Here is a 20,516-nt window from a genome sequence, read left to right as displayed (position 1 = left end):
ACTCTTGATCTGTCAGAGACCCAAGGCATCCTAAGCAGCCACAGCACATGGACCAATTCAACCCACCTGCAGTTTGCTCATCACTGAGATGACATCCGGCCATGCCAAAACAGCACAGAGTCATGCTGGCAAGAGGACTGTTTTTTTTAAATCGACAGCAACAAATGCATTCCTCATCACCGGTCCTGCCATCCATCCTCCTGGCTTTGACCTTCTGCTCCATCAACGGGCCCTACTGAATGGACCCCACATTGACCACGGTCCACACGTAGCCAACACGGCCAAGGTGACAAGCCCTGCTGCGGTACCGACAAGGATGCATACCGTTGATGAGGGCCCTCTGTCTGCAAGGGAATGGGGTGTGGGTGGTCTGCCCTAATAGTTAGACCACTGAGGAAAGCAGGGGCCAGAGGGCAGGAGCCATAATATTAAAAGAAGAGAGAAATCCAGAAGTAGAGTCTGCAACACAGCCCAGGGTCAGGATCTGGGGATCGATCAATGCCAAGTAGGGACAATCCACAGGGCAAGGTCCTAGAACAGCCAAACAGGGGCCAGGAGACGGATCCCCAGGGAAACCCAAGGCTGAAAACCAGAAATAAGCCAAAACCAGGGTTAGGAACCAGGAAAACCAGAGTGCAGGAACCAGGAGGCTCGTCACCGCCGAACTGTCGCTGTCGAGACTTGGCGGCAACATGATGACACCGACTGCAGCCAAGAAAGCAGCACATGCCTGGTCAGGCAAGATGCACCTTTGCTAGACAGAGAGATGGACCGCAAGAGAGACGACGTGGTTTGCAGGGCCCTGCAGGCCTGAGCCCGGGACCAAGAGCCAGATGGTCGCAGTGACCATTCCCGGGCAGACTTGAACAAAACATAACAGAATCTCCTTGCCTCGCTGCCGCAGCTATGACACAAGGCAAGGCAGTGGGAAGTAAAATCTGATCTTGGAATGTATTTGCACAGATCTCTTGAATATATATAACAACCGAATGTAGGGACTAACATTTCCTGGACTACCCGATGTTCTGGAAAACTGCAGACAGAAGAAACATAAAACACAGGCAACTTCGAACACACGGAATAAAACAAACAAGGCTATAAATGGGTCTTTTTGGTCATCACAGAGGGGTGCTGGGAGGATTAACTAGCTAATGCGTGCAAAGCGCTTTAGAGAGATGAAAGCGCTAGGTTTAAACACGAGCAGCATTTTCATTAATGATGATCGTTATCGTCATCGTGCTCTTCCTGCTATTACCAATCTAGACCATCGTCAGAGAAACAAGAACCCGAGTCCGCTGGCACGGAAAGCCGTGTTCCCATTAACCCCTTTCACGACGCGCGCTTTGCTTTGCTCCTATCGCCACCCTGGGTGGCTCCACGTTCCCTAGCGGCCCTGGAACCGTCCCGGGCGGTTTGGGGATGGGGAGACCTGCACGTGCAGCCTTTACAGCTAAGAGCTTCCAAAACTAAGAGCATCCACACTTATAGTGAATCAGATGGCGAAGTCTCTGGGGAAAGGGCGGCTCTCGCAGGGCGCGTACGCTGCTCTTACAAGACGAATCGAGAGTCCCCGGCGCTGCCGCAATGTGAATATTACAGCAAGGGCATGAGCTGTATTTTTATTTCACTGTGTGTTGTGAAGGAACAAAACCCCATTTAAATCCCTGCTGCCCCCTGAAGCACCTAGTTCAAAATGTAGGCCTGGACGCTGGTCACGTCCCGCTCAAGTCAGTGGGAGTTTTGCCAGTGACGGGGCCTGGCACCCAGATCCCATCAGCACAGCAGACCATTAGCTGGCTTCACGGAGAAGAGAAAGCCAATGGTGCACAAGGTCCTCGTGTTGATTTTCCCCCTGCAACTTGCCTCTGCTCTGCAGTTGTCAGCAAAGCATTATAGTCACAAGAGGCAAGACAAAGGACATCGTCTGCCTGTTTGCCTCTTTTCAGGCATTCACAGGGAAAAAAAGTCACCTAACCGCCCAAAGGACAGAAGAACTGAGTCAGGCAGAAAGTCGCCGAATGCCAAGGGCTGTTGTAGGGAACCGGGGTGCTTAGCAAGGGCAGCGTAAGCAGCAATGCTGCGTTTGCATCAAGGCCCTGGCGTCCATCCCCAGCCTCGAAGGTTGTTGCAGTGACTTTGGGGAACTCCAGCTTGAATGGAGAGCAAGGTTTTCCTTCCAGAAGAAAAAGCCTAGCTGGAACGAGTGGACGTGCCTGCCTACGGATGAAGAAAAGCCCTTTTGTGCCTACTACATTGCGAGCATTGTCCCCCACTCCGTCACCCTTGCAGGAGGATTGCCCCTGTCACGCTGCCACGGTTTATGTCAGCCTGGGTCATCGGTTGCATAAGATCTCGTCCCATTTACCCAACTGATCTCTCTTCTTCCGGGTTTTGCAGTGCTCCACTTAAACGAGATCGGCCCTTTTGCTTCCCCCTCTTACAACGGCCCGGTCTGGGAGTGAAGAGATGCCGAGAGCTCTGCTCCCAGGGCTGACGTTAATGAGACTGGTGTGGAAACCAGCACATGCATCCTGAAATGCTGAGAGGAGTAGAAGAGGGGGACGTTGCAGGTTTGTAAAACCAACCAGAAACTGGCGTGACCTGGACTGGGCTCCCAGTTTATCGTGAATCCCTAAGGTCTGGAGAGAGGCGCAGTCACATCTGTCTTCTTTCGCTGTGGTGCAAGAGCACTGGTGACCAGCGCAAAGGGCTAGAAATTCAATCACACGGGGGTGCAAATATGTACCCACTCCAGTGATGCCACGGGAATTGCTCTAGATTTGCAACGGTGCCACCCAGTCCACAGCCTATATGTGTCCTGGCTCGGACAGGGGGAAAAAGAGTGTGCAATTAGTGACTCCCGGGTGTCTGCTTTCTGTTCCAGCGCCTGCAGCATGAAACACCCAGGCCAGCCGGCTGCTGTCATCCTGCCTCTTCCTCTGCGCCCCCGACAACATTTCAAGTAAAGCTGTTAGGAGCATTGTGCACACTTTATCACACCATAGCTGCTAAGCTGTTGCTTGCACTCCTGGTTGTGTCACACACTATTCTCCAAGGGAACCCCAGCACACACGATTCCCTGGGTCTCTCGCAAAGCAAATTTTCCCATACAGGTGAGAATGGGTAAACTCTGAGCCTTGCTTTATACTTTTTAATGGAAAACTAGTGGCTGATTTCTGAAAGATCTGCCCATTTGCTGCCTTTGTGAGTTTGTTTTTCCTTCATTTCTCCATGCTTGCTCTCCCTGCAGTATTTACCACCGCGCCGCGCGGTCGTTGCCCGTTTAGCTGGAGGGAGGAATTTCCCGTGCTATGCAAGTGGTGCTTGTGATGTCCATTAGCCATAATGTGAAGCTACAGCCTCATTATTTCCTATTAGAGCTAAATGGACATTGCACGTAACTTCGTTAGTCTCCCAGAGACACGACAACTTCCCTCCCAAGCGAGCGGCCGGCCAGGGTCAACAGCCACAGCTTAATTCTGTTTTCTGCGAGAACCAAACGAGCCCTTGCCTGGACTGACAACGAAGTTAATTAAAGCAGTGCAGTGCAGCGGGGTCTCGCGCAGCGCCCTTCATCCAAGCTGCTTGGGAACAGAGATGAATATCATGGGACAAAGGGGAAGGGGAAATGGAGCAAGATGGGCTTCGATCCTTGAATGCATTCCTCTCCCGACCCTCCTGAAGGGCAATGAGTGCGGATCAAGCCTGTCGACATTTCAGAAAGCGGTCAGGGTCTTTGGGTGGATGAGTGACCTCCCCCCCCACTGACCCGCGCGTGGAAAGCAACGTGGAGATGTGGTTTGCAGCTGCCGTTTTGAGGGGCAGGATTGCTCTCGGGGGGTTTGGCTTTCACTGTCAGTCAGGCTGAGATCAAGCGTCTCTGGCTAGCAGCTCCAGGGCAAGGGTCCTGCTACCTCCAGCATGAATGTCTCTCCAGAGACAGCATCCCTATGGGGAGAGTAGCTGTCCTGGAGGGACAGGAGTGGAGAAGATAGGAAGGAGCAGGCCATTTATTAATCCCGATGGGTACATACAGAGGGGCAGCATCAGGACTGCGTCGATGCTGAAAAGTGCATTGGAGAGAGCTGCCGGGCACGGCCGTGACGGACAGGTTAGGGGGTCGCTTTTCTTACTTGCTTTTCTCTGACTCCCAAAAAGACTGTCTGGAAGAGGAAGGCGCATGGCACATGAACCAGAGAGGTATCGGGGGGCTGGGCACCACACAGTCTTCCCATTTTAAAATGCAGCAATGGGTTAATGAGCTACGTCTTCAGGATGCTGGGGGATTTCTGCCCAGTGATATTTCTTAGTCATGGAGAAGTAAGGCTGGAAGGGACCTCCAGTCCAACCTGGGACTCAAACCTGCTGCCTTGGTGTCATTAGCGCCACGCTTTGACCAGCTGAGCTGCCACTGTTAACCCCTCGCCTGCTGCAAGCTAGTCAGGAAGTCCCATGAGGATGGTGGAAATATTTGTGGTTTAAAATCCAGATTAAACCCTGACTGGCTTCCGGCTGTCAGGCAGGGCAAGCGGGGACAACAGGCGGCCTTTCTTCCTCCTTGAAACTCCCCAGCCTGCTTTCTGGAGCAGTCTGCCTCACGGGAGCCGTGCGCCTCTGCAAACATCTTGGCTTCTCGATCGTTTTGGGGGCTGCCCTGATGTTATGTTTCCACCACGAAGCCATCTGCGGCGTGAGAGTTGGGGCTGTGCAAGGATTTGGTATGGAGCAAATGGCTTGGCAGGAGCCGCTAACTAAACGCACGTGCGCCGAGATGAAACGTGACGCAGACTCTCAGCCCGGGGAATCTCGTTACACAGCAATTTACCAGAACATTGCTGTAAGTTACATAAGCATTGAAAAGATTTACTGACTTGACAATTTGATTTGTGCTTATAACTCTGAAAGACGTCTCTGATTTAAGCAATTAAATCTGGAAGGCCGATTACGGATTAGCATGCAGGCTTGTCACTTCCAGTATTTTGGGGAAGGAAAAAAAAAACCCCCAAGCCCAGGAAATATTTAATTTCCTTCCTTCCATCGGGGAGGAATTCAGTCTCGGAAGCTGGATTATCAGCTCCAACTATTCACACAGCTGCTGACAAGACACAACAACTGTCTGAAAAGAAAAAGTCCAAGCACGCACTGTCTACTTTCCAAATGCGTCACAAAATTAGAGTCCAGGACCACCGAGAAGAGGCCAGGCAACAGTGTCAGCCTGCCCCTGTGTTGTTCAGAGATCACTCAGAGCCAAGGAGCTTCGACTGAGATGTGTTTTGCTACCTGGTCACCCCAACGATGTGCTAAGCCAAGGTGGAAACGTGGATATCTGCATCTCTTGTTCTTTCTGATACTTAACTGGGGCGGGGGGGGTGTTGTTCTGCGAATATGAATTCACTTGATCTTTGCCAGCTCTCTCGTTTCCAAAGATAATCACGATGTCAATGCGTGATGAGACTGGGAAACAAAATGCAAAGGGTCGTTGCCAAAGTCACACATTTTCAGAAGGAATTCAGAAGGAAAAAAAGTTTTGCTGCCAGTTTTAATAGCGAGTGTCACATTAAACAGCCTGGTCATGATGTATATGAATCTTGTAGGGCTAAAGCAAGGCCTTGTAATGCTAAAAGTGAGGCCGTTTCTTTCTCCTTTCACCTCCATTTCATAAAAGCCGATGCAGCACTTACAAGACGGCGGAGAGGGAAAAGGGGTACTGCATGAGGGTTACTGATAAGATATGAAGCTGGCTGAATCCAGTCAACTCCCCTGAGTCTCATCAACAGGAGAACCTTGAAAGTCGGGCATGATTTGTTTTTGTTAGATAAAGAAACATTTTGAGACAAAATCTAGGGGGCATGTAATTCACCAGAGTTAAACTTCGGTGTTCACGCCCACAGTGCCACTTGATTGGACAGAATAGTGATTTAGTTAATAGACGATCGGGGTATTTTTACGAGCACGAGCTAATCACGAACTAATGCTTTTGCCTTTAGAAAGTATTATAACTAGTAGGCGGGGTCCCTCTCTGTAGAGGCACCTCGCTCGAGCGAATAAAGATTCTGTATTTGATTTTCGATACTTGCTCTGCGTGATCATTGCCCCAGCCTAGAGCAAACTGCACGTGGCTTTAAGAGCGTAATTCGTAACAGTCACCAACGCAGTAAAAACACCCCCAAGTCCCTTGTGACAATCTCAAACAGAAGCATATGGGAGCTATGCTGCAAGGGGTTATTAACCCCGGGGCAGATAGAGAGGCGGCTAATAAATTCTGGAACATCTTGGCCTTCTCACGGTATATCTGAAAGGAGCTTGTATCTGATAGAAGGAGCTTCACTTCGATTTTCTTAGAAATGCTCTTATCAGGTAGCTCCACAAGTTACATATCACTCGTTACAGGGATGCCGCAGCAGCCGTAATCAGATGGCATGGAGGAAACCAGTGCCACCCAGGTCAGCCACTGCAAATATTTCACAGGGATGAAATACTCTAAGTCTTTACAGACATCAGCAGCACTAAGCCCCCAAAAATCAATCCAGGCTTGATTTATTAGCCCTGGCTCTTTGATCTCTGTCGCCATACGTAAGTGAGCACTTGGCGGCTGGGGGAGTCGGTGAGACATGAGCTACCGGATAAGCACGGCCTTTCCAGTCCTGCCCTAACAGGCCTTGGACCTGGTTCCTAAAGACACTTAGCTGCATCTCTAATGAAATGCATGGCCTAATGACCCCCTTTATGCATGGCCTCCATCCTCAACGGGGACATATATTTACGTGGCCAAGGTGGGAGTCCTACCGCGTAAAGCAGACCTAGTTATTGGAGCCGGCAAATTCTCTCCTCTCTGTCTTCACCCCAAGCCCCAGCATGAACCTCCTTGATCTGCAGGTGTTCCCGAGCGCTCAGCATGCTGCTATCCCAGCGCTTCGCCAACACCGGTCCATTCAGGTCCTATTTCCCAAAACTATCTACTGACACTGGGGGCTTAGTGCGAGACTGCCTGTGCTACCATCTCAGAAGCACAGAGCTCATGTTAACCTGAGCCAGGTGGAGAGAGCACTCATGATGGAGTTAAAAGGTGCTCCAAAAACAACACTCCAAGTCAGGAAACCTTTCAGAAAGTTACAGGCCTGGGCTCTCAGCCCCTCCCCGAGGCAGGCAATCCTCCCTCGCATCAGCACACTTTTCACATAAAGGAATGGCAGACAGCTCCAGCAATTTGCTCAAGGTCCCAGGAGGACATGGAGCAAAGCAAAAACCACCCCCATCCTCCAAGACGTGGCTCTGTGACCTAATCACAAGGTCGCCCTTCTCTTCCGTCACCCTTACCCACACGAACAGGAGGTCATCTTCACATTACCCCACAGAAAACCCAAATTCACATCCTTGATGCCCAAGTCCTGTGAAGCTACGGAGCATCTCCCTGTCCCACCTGCCTCTCAGTTCACTTGCTGAGAGCTCGCACCAGCAGAAGCAGCATCACGGGCAAGGCTCATGGGCTAACGCCGCTTGGAAATCCCTGAGGACAGCCACGGTTCATCTATTACAAGCTTGTATGATCTTGGAAGATCTTACAAGGACTAAAAAACCTGATCTAAAAAATTCATGCAGAGCATTGAACTGGCTCAAACTAATAATTATGAATAAAAATAGGATTGGAGCGTCTGGCATGCAGAACGACGATAAGCTAAAAGCACACGTCCCGGGTATCCAGCCTTGAGGAAGCTCTGGTTTTTTTAAACGACTCCTTACAGCTCCCGCGTGGTTCGTATTCTGTTTTGCTGCCAGAAAGGAGACCTCTGCTGAGTTGCAATTTGATCCTGAAACGGGGGATCCTGAAAGAAAAAGCTGCCACCTTCCAAAATGTTGCAGAGAGCCCACAGCAGAAATGTGCTAGAGCGACGATTTTCTCGTGGCTTAAGTTCAGCTGCAGAAAGCACGGAGTTGATTAGCTGGGCTATAAACTGTAGCTGTCTACAGACTCAACTGGGAAAGCAGCAAAACGATTGCAGGGGGCACGGGCTCAGCAGAGTGGCACAAACCCATATGTTCAAGAACAGCCCAGAAAGGAAAGTGGCTGATGAAGGAGGCAGGAGCCATCGTAAGCGTGAAGTCGACAAACCAAGCATGGTACCAGCGAAGGAAAAAAAAAGTAGGCTCCTAAGTGTTTCCTCTGAAATGTGTACCATGCTGAGTGTGCCCTAAAAACCTAAGGGCCAAAAGCTTGCAATTAAAGAATCTTTTTTGCAAAAGAACTTGTTGTTCTAATACAAGGTATCATCTCTACTACGAGTCCCGATTGCCCTAAAAACCTAAGCACATGAGACAGACCAGAGGCAGTTTTGTGAAGAGTCAACATCCACTTTAAACCCATGATTTATTTAGCGGATGCGTTTTCGGCATATTGTTTCAGCCATCCGAATGCAATGTTGTCACCAGCGTGAAGAGTTTGAAAGCCACCAGGTTGCATCATGAACGGGCACAAGTCAACAGGGTGGGACATGGCTTGAAGTCGTCCACAAGGACATTTGCAGTCATTGGTACTCCAGCAAGGGAGGCCAGGCTTTTTCATCCATTTCACCAACTGCTGGGATTTCAGCTCTTTTAAACCCTCAGCCGATGCAGCCCAGCAGAGCTCCCGTAACTGGAGGGAAGCTAAACCACGCTGTTCCCAGTCTGCGCAGGGAGGCCAGCACCGGCACAAGCTACGGGGCAATTCAGAGGGATCTCACAAATGGTGGAGCCCAGCAGGCAGATTTTGATCTCTTTGACCTGGACAAAGGTGGGATAACGCAGTTGGCTTCAGATGAAGAGTGCAAAATACTGCATTCACTGCAGGGCCCAAACAGGCACCGGCAACCTGGAGTGAGAAAAGCAAACGAACGGGGGCTGGAGGGGCTGCATCGCAAAGACAGGCTAAAGGACAGGAAAACCTATAGCTCGGATAAGCTGCGACTTGTGGGATGTAATACGAATCGACAAGGAAGCGGATGGGTTTTTGTGCCAACAATGGGAAGCAATCAGTGGTGTGTGGTACGTTCAGGCTATCCAGAGGATACTCCCCGAGGAGCGGTGGCAACCACGTCACTTCTAAAACCAGACTCGGCACAACCTAGAAAAACGCACCACTGGGAACGACTGTAAACTGGGACAGGGCTCCAACGTGCTCGGCTACGTCTCACGCCTCTGTTCCTAAAGCAGCGCAGCGGGAAAGCTTTGCAAACAAAACCACTCGTCTGCCTTCGCCGCCGGGGCACAGCACTGCGTGGGGGCCAGGAGAGATGAAGGCAGCATCACTTATACGTCAATATGAGAAAAGGAGAGGGCAAGGCAGCAGCAGAGGAGACCTGGTTTGGAAGCAGCCTCACGGCCTTTCTGTTTTGGGCGACTGGGGCTTTGAAGAGGTACTTTTAATTTGAGCCTTGAGCGAACAAGCAGCAAACACTCAAGATGAAACCACTGCACCGGGCCATAGTCTCGTTAGCATCCATTGAAGAAAAGCTCTCTCACGCTGGGTGGGTTGGAGAGAGGTAGCTAGCCACGTCAGGCAGAGGGGCACCTCCACCTTCCTTCTCTAGGCCAGCGGAAGAGAACAGTTGCAGAAGTCAGAGCTAAGAAAAGACCTCCTGGATTAGGGATATAAAATGCATTCTTGCACAATAAAAGGAAAAGACGTCTTGCAGCTCCCCACTTGGGCTGAACGGGCCTTCGTGCAGAGAATTAGCTGATAAAATGAAGCCGTGTGGTATCCTTGAGGCAGGCACCGGGAAAGCTGGAGTAGAGAAGCGCTCTTGGCCACTTTCAAAGACGTTATCAGAACAAATGGGACGGGTCGGCTGGGTCCGTGTTTGCGGTAGGCTTTTTGCTGTAGACAAGAGCTTACAACAACTCAGCGGATGTCTTTGTTGATCTACGACCCGTCTAAAAATTCTTTGCCAATAGCTTTATACGCATGCTGTGAGCAAGGATTGATTTTTAGCAGCAACAAAAGGTTACCAACAGGAAGACGGATGGGGAACTTGCAATAGACCCGCAGTCCTCTTCTCCTGGCAAACCATTTTCCCTCTTACTGGCCTGAGGGTAGCACCGAAGAGGCTAATATTGACAGGAAGAAGGGATCACGTCCTACTTAATCTCTGAACTTGATGAGCTCGAGCCGTTAATGCTCGGATGCAGACTGAGCACGAGTTGGAGGAGACTTGGCTGCCAGACAGCTGTAAAAAGCAAATCTCGTGATAAAGCAGGCCACTTGGAAAAGGTTAATTTCGATGGTAAAGGGCGGCAGGATAACGGCCTGAGAGCATATTCGCGTACAAACGAAGGACAAAGAGCAAGACTATTCAAGGCAGCTTGCTTTTCCAGAGACCTTCTCAGGAGCAGGTTGACAAAACAACAGCCTGCCATGACAAGGACCTGGCGGTGGAGGGAACCCACCAAAATTTGCCCTTTTTCTACCCAAGACTGCCTAGCATGCTATTTATAGCCTGCCTACCTGTGAAACAGGGATCCCCCTGGAGATCTGCTGGGTGCCAGCCGCAGAATATCGTGCAGGTGTGTTTCTGCGTGAAAACTAGTGCATTTGCCAATGACCTCGGCAGAAGGACCTCACAGCATCCTGGACGTGCAGATCATAATTAACAACTGTGGTGAAAACTGGTTGCACTTAACCCTACCATTTCTCCTTCCCAGGACGCACTGAAAACTTGCCTGCCAAGTGAAGGGGTTTTATTGGGTTGGAAGGAACGTCTCATGCCGACGACGGGGGAAACACTCGCACAAGCGGAAGAACGTTTTTGAACATCTACTGTAGTCCCCCCAAGCATGACTTTTATTGCTTTAGACACTGAATTAGGACCAAAGATGGGATGCATTTCACTTTTAAATGAGTTAAATTCTGCACGACTTGAATAGGGCACAGAGCTTATAGCAATATGTCTTCCCAGGGGAAGCATTGTCCTGTAATTAGTCCCATTCATGTAAGGCACCTGGAGTATACGGCAGCCGCGCACAGTGCAGGGTGGCAGCATCAAGCCCTGGGCGAGCTCTGTTTCTCAGGATTTATTTTTAGGTTTTCTTTAAAAGAAAAAAAATCTCTGTCTGATGAACTCCAATATTGGGTTTCACTTTTGAGGACCTCTGTCCTTGGTGAGCGTGGAGTCGACAGAGGAGCGGCGAGGAGGCTGCTTGATGCCATCCCTGCAGCTTCGCTGGGAGCCTCGTGCTGGCTGGAAAACTCGGCTCTTTGGACTCAGCCAACAATTCCCCAGAGAAATCTCTGACCCCAAACTTTTCATCGGTCATCTTGTCCTTCTTCCCGAAGGCAGGGGCTGCCCCCTCCCGTGCTCTGAGACAGAGCGGTCTCTTCCCTCTCCGGCATTTGTCACCAAGAAGAAGCGTCACTTCCCCAAAAGGTGGCCACACTTCTTTCTCTGCGCCCCACCTGGAGCAGTCCCAGTATCACCAACCCCAGACGCCTAAAAATTCATGAACCAAGCCTCAGAAAATCACGATATTTCAAAAACACATTTTTTCTAACTCGCCTTCTAGCATTGCAACATTTAGGCTGACATTTCCATGGGTTTCATGGCAGCTAGGAGGGCTAGACGCTTCCCTTTTCCAAACCCAAGACTCCCAAGCGCTAACCCAACTCTAGCAGCTGAGACTCCGACAAGACACCGACTCCGGCAGGACACGAGATAAATATGATGGGAGCAGACAAATACCGCAACCCAAAAAGGCAGCGGTGCTGCTACCTGGGAACAGGCGGTCTCCTCCTCCTTCTCTGCCGGAGCAGAAGGAAGCCCACGTCGTACCATGCCTGTCCCCAAGGCAGACAGCGTTCATAGTAGCCAACGAGTGATGAAATATTTAAGCATCTTGTAAAACATTTAAATTGAGGGTGAACAAATGGCACCACAACCGATGTGCGGCAGGGCAGAAAACAATGAACGTCAGCAACAAAACGCCAAGCAGTCAAAATCCACGTGGAAGAATCATCTCGGCCTTTTGGCTTCAAGGCAGTGCTGGTGTCACTGGGTTTCCTACACAGATTTGGGACGGGGGCCTCCAGGACCTCAAGCGTTTCCGATTCAGGGGGTGAAACCGGAGCAGGTTTTAGGACTCCCTTTGCATCCGTGCTGGCCCCTGCATCCGATGCCTCTGCTCAGGAGCGGGTATCAGCCTCGCTAGAGCTCAGTGCCACTCGGCCTCCTCCTCCTGACCGGGCTCCCGGAGAAGTGATTTCTTGCCGCACATAAGCGACGGGCTCCCCGTTCTGTTCCTGACTTTGCTTAGGTGCATTTGAAGGCTGGCCCTGGGGATTTGCCCTTGGGAGCCATCCCCTCCCCGGCTGCACCGGTAAGCCACAAACAGGGACCCGCCGGCCCTCACGTGGGGACTCCCTGCTCAGCCGTTACTGTGCACACTGCTCTATGAAACAGCTAGTAGCACCGATTTGCCTGTACGAGCTCACTCTCAGCCCCGACACCAGGCTGTCTGGGGAAGAAATTATCCCGATAGTTGCAGGGGAAAAGACACTAAACTCCTGAGGGCCTGGTTAGGCTGAATTTGAAGACTGCATCTGTGCGCACGTTCCCCACCCAGACCTGCAGAGCAGCCACCCAGTCCCCACTGCTCTCAGCCCCAGCTCTCCTCCTCCAAAACTAGCTTAAAGCCCACTTTCAGACCAGGAATCCTTTCTACGTTGATCACCTCAGCAATAATCTACCTGCTTTCCTTTCCCCTCCCTGCCAAATGATGTCGGGCCCTGCACCCGGTCCAGTTTGCCTTAGATTTTAATCTTCACATGTTGCAAGGTGCCTTGTCCCATGCTTGTCAGCACTGTACTTTCAGAGTATTACATGACTACTACACATACTTGGGGGGAGTAGTAGATAAACTGGAGGGTCGGGCTAGGAACCGAAGATGGGCATTTGAGGCTAGGATTCAGAGTGACCTGGACAAATTGGAGGACTGGGCCAAAAGAAAATCTCCTGAGATTCAGCAAGGACAAGTGCACAGTCCTGCACTGAGGAGGGGGCGATCCCCTGCACCGGGACAGGCTGGGCGTGATGGGCTGGGTAGCAGCTCTGCAGGAAAGGACCTCGTGGGACAGGGGACAAGAAGCTGGATATGAGCCAGCAGCGTGCCCTTGGTGCCAAGAAGGCGACCGGCATCCTGGGCTGCACTGGGAGGAGCGCTGCCAGCAGATCGAGGGCCGTGATGCTTCCCTCTCTGTTCAGCACTGGGGAGGCCACAACTGGAGTCCAGCTGTGGGCCCCACTACAGAAAGGATGCGGACACATTGGAGAGAATCCAGTGGAGGGCAACAAAAATGGCTGTGGGGTTGGGGGACAGGACTAGTGACAACAGGCTGAGGGAAATGGGCTGATTTAAACTGCAGAAGAGAAGACCGAGGGGGATTGAATAGCAGCCTTCACCTCCATGCAGGGGGGCTGCAAAGAGAATGGAGCTGGGCTGTTCTCAGTGGGGGCAGATGTCAGGACAAGGAGCAATGGGCTCAAGTTGCAGCAAGGGGAGTTGAGGTTGGATATTAGGAAAAACTCTCTCACAAGGAAGTTAGTAAAGCACTGAAACGGGCTCCCCAGGGAGGTGGTGCAGTCTCCATCCTGGGAGGGGTAAGCAAAGCCGTGGCTGGGAAGATGTAGTTGGGGCTGGTCCTGCTTGAAGCAGGGGGCTGCACTAGGTGGGGCCTCCTGAGGTCTCCTCCAGGCCTCCTTGTCTGTGATTACAGCAGAATTGCAAGAACAAGAAGAGGTCTCTGGAAATCCCAAGTGTTGCAGGAACGACGCGCCTCTCTCAAATCTCCGTTCCCTGAGACTCTTCCACGTGTGTTTTAAAACATCTCTTGACGATCCCACACGGAGAAGTAAAGCATCTCAAACCTTGTTCACTTCAGAGTACTTCCACGTTCACACCTCTCCTGGTAAAACTCCGGTTTAAATTGCTTTGTACAGCACAGGGTTTTCATCCAACAAGTTTTTGTCACTTATTCTGCAGATTTTAGTTTCTCAAAGCAAGTAACATCTTGACTCTTCCAAATCAGTCCATTTTTAACACTACTTTGGTGAACATCAGAGAGCTTTGCCATCTCTGGCATCATGAAAGTGCAGTGACTTTATGCAGGCAGGCAGCTAAGCACCTTCTCTGCGCTGCATGGTTTGGGGCTCGTTTTATTTTTATTGATTTGTAAGACGACAGAAGAAACAAGATAGGCACGCCCAATATAATTTCAGCGTTTAATTCCCCTTGCTACTTATCAGCAGGAATGCAGGCACCTGAACCAGAGTCTCCTTCCATTCAGACCACATCGTTTGTCACAGATGCTGAGAGACCTCATAAGTCTCCTGCAGGAAAATGCTGCCGCAGCAGTGAGCCTATTGGGCACCTTCCTCCTGCCTTCACTACGACTCGGAAACCACGTGCAAGAACCTGCACCCAGGCACCGATACCAATTCACCAATTGCTTCTTCTAGACTTGCCCCACAAGTGCTGAGGGCACAAGTCTGCCGTGTGCTCCTAATGGATCCTTAATCTGCGAGCCAAGGGACTGCAGAGACTGCTACCAGGCCTGGGTTTTTAAAAGGGTCTCAGTCCAGCTTCCCATGTTATACCTGCCCTTTGTGCACCAGCAAATAACTGCGGTCACAATCGGTCACGGCCGCAAGTGATACCTTATGGATGCAAGTAGGTAGGTGTCTGCCCACGGTGATTTGCACCTGCAATTGCTGTTGTAAAGTTGAGGGAAGCTGGTTCAGCAGCTCCGGCCCAAGCATCTTCACTGTGTCTTAGGTACGATGAACAGTATCGGGCTTGGTGTGTCACGTGAGATGCGCGTGAGCAGAGCCCACCATCCTTGCTGAAGCTCGGTCCGCAGAAAGGCCGGCTGACACAACTGGGACTACACCCAGGATACGTTTCTACTCGGCACGTAGAGAAGTGGGAGAGTCCAGCCCAGGGACCAGTACATGGAGCCAGAACCTGTGGGTAGCGCTTTTTCCAAAAAAAAAAAAAATCCAAAAAACAAAGCAGCAATTCTTGCACTCGGAAGAAACCCGACTCGACAAGCTTCTCTCATTCAGCATTACATCTGGCACCGAGATTTATCCTCCTTCTACAAAGCTTTATTTCACAAGGTGGGGAACCAAAATCTTCTGCTGTGCAAATATGATTTTGAAAACACAACCGTATAGTGGGAAAGTGTGGTTTCTTTCTTAAACTTCATGGCACTCCTGAATTCCAGTACACTAATTCATTGCTGTCTTCCCGGTGCATTGAAGAATGCAAAACCTTTCATCACCTGTTAGGTAGAGAAAAATTACATCGTGTCCTGCAAATTTCTTTAGGCCAATTTGTTTTGATGGAAGTTTTAAATATTTACTGTTTCCCCTTTCCAGGTAGTCTGCACACTGAATCATCACTGTTTGATTAAAACCCTATTTATTTTTTTAAAAAGCAAATCCAGCGCATACGTGCCTTACCTACAAATGAAATGTGTGGGGAGTTACTGATCTGACATTCAATTTGCAAAGACCTCATTTTTAATTGGCTCGTGCAGAAAGTTTAATTGAAATTTTATCTTTTCTGCACATACACAAACCAATCCCAGAAGAATCTGCAGGTATTCTCCTTTGCACGGATAAACATCTGTCACCAATGTGACTAGCGCGTTGGGAGAATTAAACTACAGCAGCTCTTAAAGGGACCACGGCGTGCAGCGTGGTCCAAATTGCAGAGGTTTTAAAAGCTGCCCTTTATAGACTAAAGGAAACAAAATTCATGACATGGTTGTCTCTTAATGAAATGGAAACACCTGTAAAAATCTGAATTTTGCTACTACGCTGAAAATTCACAAATAGTAAATGCATGACTGAAGAAATCAAAAGTAATTCAGACCATCTCCCTCCGTGCCTCTTCCACCCCGATTGCTGTGATATTAGAGCACCTAGTCGAGCTGTGCAACAAAAGCAAGAGCAAGGAAGAAAAGGGAAACAAAAGCTTCTGCAGTGAATTATGAATCTCATTATTAAAAGTATTTCGGATTTAATAATTCAAGGTGCTAGAAATGAGAGGACAAGAAGGACAGATCTTAATGGAAATTTCCTGTTTTTATGGTATTCCTTTAAAATATGAGGCAGCCTCCCACACCCCCCCCTCCAAATAATCAATTTCGTAGAGACCTAGGGTGTTGCAGGATTGGATCCTTGGTAGCGGGGAAAGTGCACGACTGCATTTTTATTTCAAAGAAGAACTACTAAGAGCAAATCCTCAGTCTTGGCTTCTGATTGTGGGAGGCCCCCTCGAGAGTGATCCCTTAATGCACGGAGTGGGCATGAACAACAGGCCATCGGGCACAAACACATAACCACGATACCAGTGTGCACCAGCCACATGACCGAAGGAGCAGTATTGATGCTGGGGAGCAGCACTGATGCTCTGGTCCCATTAGGCAGCTCCTGCTACCCATCAGCGGATGTTCATAATTTTAGGGCAATTGATTCATGGGTCCTCACCAGGAAGTGGAGCTGGGGAGTCACATGTTCCAGCTGCACGTGATTTATGCTCTGCCGTTTTCACCTGACCGCTTTACAAAAGACAACTTCACCCTAAGGACAGATGCGCGGAGTCACGATGCATGCAAGCATGCCCACCATTTCAGATCAGCTATCAAACACACTAAGAAAAGGGTATGCAGGGCACCAGTGAGTAACTAAGCAAATCCTGCGTGGCTTCCAAGCAAAACCCTCCCACGCCTCGCACGAGGGATCTTAGGTCGGCTCTGAACATAGAGCCCCAGCCCTCTCTCCAGGACCCCAAGTTGCATTTGTTGACTCCACGGGTCCGTTTCCTCCGAGCTCCAGGTCAGAGAGACCCATCGAATGCTAGATTCACTCTTGTTCCTCTGTCTCTCCTACTCCCACCGACCGGGGCAGCCCCGCACATCTGGAAGGGCAGCGCTCCATGGCAGACACAATGGGGAGTTTGCCATGACGAACCCCTGGGGCCACGCGCTGCTCTGACATTTCCTCACACCCCGATGCCTTCACAAAGGCAAGCCAGACTTTTTCTTGCTTAAGCACAATCAGATTTAAGTCAAAGGCTCTTGAGCACAGTCCCGAGGGCTCTACAAATTGTAGCGCACACTCTCTCTCGCCTTCTTTCTTTGTCTCCTTTGCCGTCTTAATATTTTTTCAGGCTGACAGTTTCTCACCCTTCAGGAGCTCCAGCAAACATGCTGCCCAGAGCTCTTAAACCTTAAAGACACCACTGAGCCAGCACGAACAAATGTTACCGAGACCCGCAGCTCTCCTTTCTCAGCACGGGCTCTGCTGGGACCTGGAGGATAGTTTGCAGACTCAGCCATCAAAGGGTGAAACGACTTAATTTTTGCTGTTGCATGCGTCAAGGGCTGTGTTTTCACAAAGCTAGCTCCAAAGAACATGCACCTAAACCTTGGATTTACATGTGCAAGTGACAAACTGTGGGTGCATTTATACATGCAGTTAGTGTGACTGAATAAACTCCAGCGCAATTTGAGCTGGGATAAATTAATCCGAACATCACCATCTACATGTGCATTTAAGGGCAGTAATTTACTCCACCATCAGAAGAACTTGCATCTCACAACTCAGTAATTAGTCTCCACCAGCCTAACTGTCAAGCATGTGTAGATGGTGATGCTTTACTGTGCAGCAAATTAGTCTACTGTGCAGTAAAGCGCACATGTAGACATACCCGCTATATCCAGATTGGGTAGTTACAGTCCGGTTTCACTATTCATCCAGGGAAAATAAGTGCCAATAGAATGAACCCACCTAGATTCTGGTTAAACCCCCGCGGCATTGGAGAATGATCCCAGCCCCTTCTGTTTCCTCTTCATTTTTGGAATGTCCATTTTTAAGGCACAAAATGTCACAGCAAACATTTTACACTGAAATTCAAATGAAAAGTAATTTTGTTTGAGAAAAAGCAGGACATGGGGGTTCTGAGTGGGTGAGTGGAGGAATGACTATGTTGTCTGGCCCTCTAATCACTACTCGACGCTCCTTATCCATGTGGGTACGAATGACACAGCTTGGAGCAATCCCAGCTGGGTCATGAGAGGGTACAGGGCTCTGGGAGCAGGGCTTAGGGGGTTGGGGGCACAGGTAGGTGGTGTCTTCCACACTCTTCCTGGTTGTGGGTCATGGCCTGAGGAGGGAGAGCTGGGTCGAGGTAGTCAAACAAAGACTGTGGCGCTGGTCTCATCGTGAGGGCTTCGGCTTCCATGACCACAGCCCGCTCTTTGTTGAGAGAGGCAGTGGTCGGCTGGGGAGAGATGGCCTCCACCTCTTTCCGCTGGGAAGGAGGCTCTTCTCGGCCAGGCTGGCTAACCTGCTCGACCGGCCTTTAAACTGAGCCCGTTGGGAGGTGGGGGGATTACCACCACTGCAAACCCACCAGGCAACCTTTCTAAATCCAGCAGGCCAAGGCACTTAAGGGAACCCACCCCTACCCTAGCCCTGGATCAATCTGTGGGGAAGGCAAGAGCCCCTAAGGGCACACTTGCCTGCCTGTACACCACTGCCAGGAGCTTGGGGAACAAACAGGAGGAACTGGTCCTCCTGCTAAGCAAAAATGATTATGACCTCATAGGGATAATGGAGACCTGGTGGGACTCCACCTATGACTGGGCCACAGGTATAGATGGGTATACCCTGTACAGGAGGGATCGAGTAGATAAAAGGGGTGGGGTGTAGCGCTCTATGTCAAGGACAGCAACACATCCCTGCAAATTGACATTGTTACCCAGAAAAGACGACAGGAGTCCCTCTGGGTTAAAATATGTGGGGAACATGGCACAGGGGACATCATGGTGGGAGTCTACTACAGACCACCTAACCAGAAACAAGAGCTGGACAAGGAATTCTCCAGGGAAGTGGCTGAGGCGGCACGCTCTCAGTGCATGGTTGACATGAGAGACTTTAACTACCCAGACATTGCATGAGAAAAGAGCACTTAGCCAAATCCAATTGGTCGCAACGCTTCCTCACGTGTGTGGATGAGCTCTACCTGACTCAAGAAGCCTATGGGCCAACAAGAGGTAAAGCGTTGCTGGACCTGGTACTGGCCAAAGGAGATGACCTAGTCAGTGACCTAAGAATCAATGGGAAGCTGGGTAATAGTGATCACGAGCTGATCAGCTTTACTATCCAGTGCAAAGTTGGCAAGTCAGTCAGCAATACAGAAGTCCTTGACTTCAGGAAAGCTGACTTTGACAAGCTAAGGAGGCTCACTGTCGAGGCCCTAAGGGACCACAACTCAACTGGAAGAGGAGTCCAAGAGGAGTGGTTGCTTCTCAAGGAAGCAATCCTGACAGCACAAGGGATGGCCACCCCATCTCGGAGGAAGGGTAGCAAAAGGGCACAGAAGCCCCCTTGGGTCAGCAGGGAACCTGAGAACCTCCTACGCCTCAAAAGAGAGACTTACAAAGGATGAAAGGCTGGAATTACCACCCAGGAGGAGTACTCAGCACTGATCCATACCTGCAAGGAACGGATCAGGAAAGCCAAGTCTGCAACCGAGCTCCATCTGGCTTCACATATCAAAGATAACAAAAAGTCCTTTTTCAGAGATATAAGGAGTCAGAAAAAAGCAGGGGTAACATTGGACCCTTGCTGAACCAAGTGGGACTGCTGATAACTGACACCCAGGAAAAGGCCAACCTGCACCAGTCTTTCATCAGTCCAGTGGGACTTCCCCACCTAGCAAGACGCAGGATGGCCAGGGTGAGGGTGTATTTATACCCACATCAGTGTAGACCTTGTAAAGGATCACCTTGACAGGCTGGACACCTTCAAGTCACCTAGTCCTGAAAGAGTATACCCTTGAGTACTCAAGGAGCTGGCAGATGACATAGCCCAAACATTAGCAAAAATATTTGAAAACTCGTGGTGCTCAGGTGAAGTACCTGAAGACTGGAAGAAGGCCAGTGTGGTGGTACCCATCTTCAAGAAAGAGTGGAAAGTAGATCTTGGGAATTACAGGCCAGTCAGCTTGACCTCAATTCCCGGTAAGATTCTAGAGAAAATGATCAAGGAGACCCTTCTGGATAAGCTGGCTGAGGGCAGCATCCTGAGGGACAGCCAGCATGGGTTTGTCTTGCCTGACCAATTTCATCTCCTTCTATGATCAGGTGGCATATCACATGGACAAGGGAGAAGAGATTTACGCCATATAACTGGACTTTAAAAAAGCCTTTGATCTGGTGTCGCATGACCTTCTCATGGAAAAATTGGACAACTGTGGCCTCAGCTATACCACAGTCCGATGGCTGGGAAATTCGCTCCAAGGTTGGACCCAGAGAGTAGTGGTTGATGGCAGCAAGCCATTATGGTGCTCCATGACCAGTGGTGTCCTCCGAGGCTCTGTCCTTGGACCAATTCTCTTCAATAGCTGACTGGAAGATAGCTAACGTGGTCCCCATCTTCAAAAAAGGGAAGAGAGAGGTCCCGGGCAACTATAGGCCC

At 50.2% G+C, this 20,516-nt stretch overlaps 1 protein-coding gene and 1 long non-coding RNA gene across 5 annotated transcripts in view; both read right to left on the bottom strand.

Moving 5' to 3' along the window:
* Positions 1-20,516, bottom strand: part of FRMD5 (FERM domain containing 5) — a 252,495-nt gene that overhangs the window by 180,608 nt on the left and 51,371 nt on the right. The gene's annotated exons all lie outside the window — the stretch shown is intronic.
* LOC109309240 overlaps positions 12,260-20,516 on the bottom strand; it is a 13,907-nt gene continuing 5,650 nt past the window's right edge. The window contains exon 3 of the long non-coding RNA XR_002100852.1: positions 12,260-12,272. This is a non-coding gene — a long non-coding RNA (uncharacterized LOC109309240). The remainder of the gene's footprint in view (positions 12,273-20,516) is intronic.

The sequence above is a fragment of the Crocodylus porosus genome, unplaced genomic scaffold, assembly GCF_001723895.1.
Source record: "Crocodylus porosus isolate Cpor-Errol unplaced genomic scaffold, CroPor_comp1, whole genome shotgun sequence".
Taxonomy (NCBI): Eukaryota; Metazoa; Chordata; order Crocodylia; family Crocodylidae; genus Crocodylus; species Crocodylus porosus.
The sequence above is the reverse complement of the archived record's forward strand: the minus strand, read 5'-3'. Positions and strand labels throughout refer to the sequence as shown.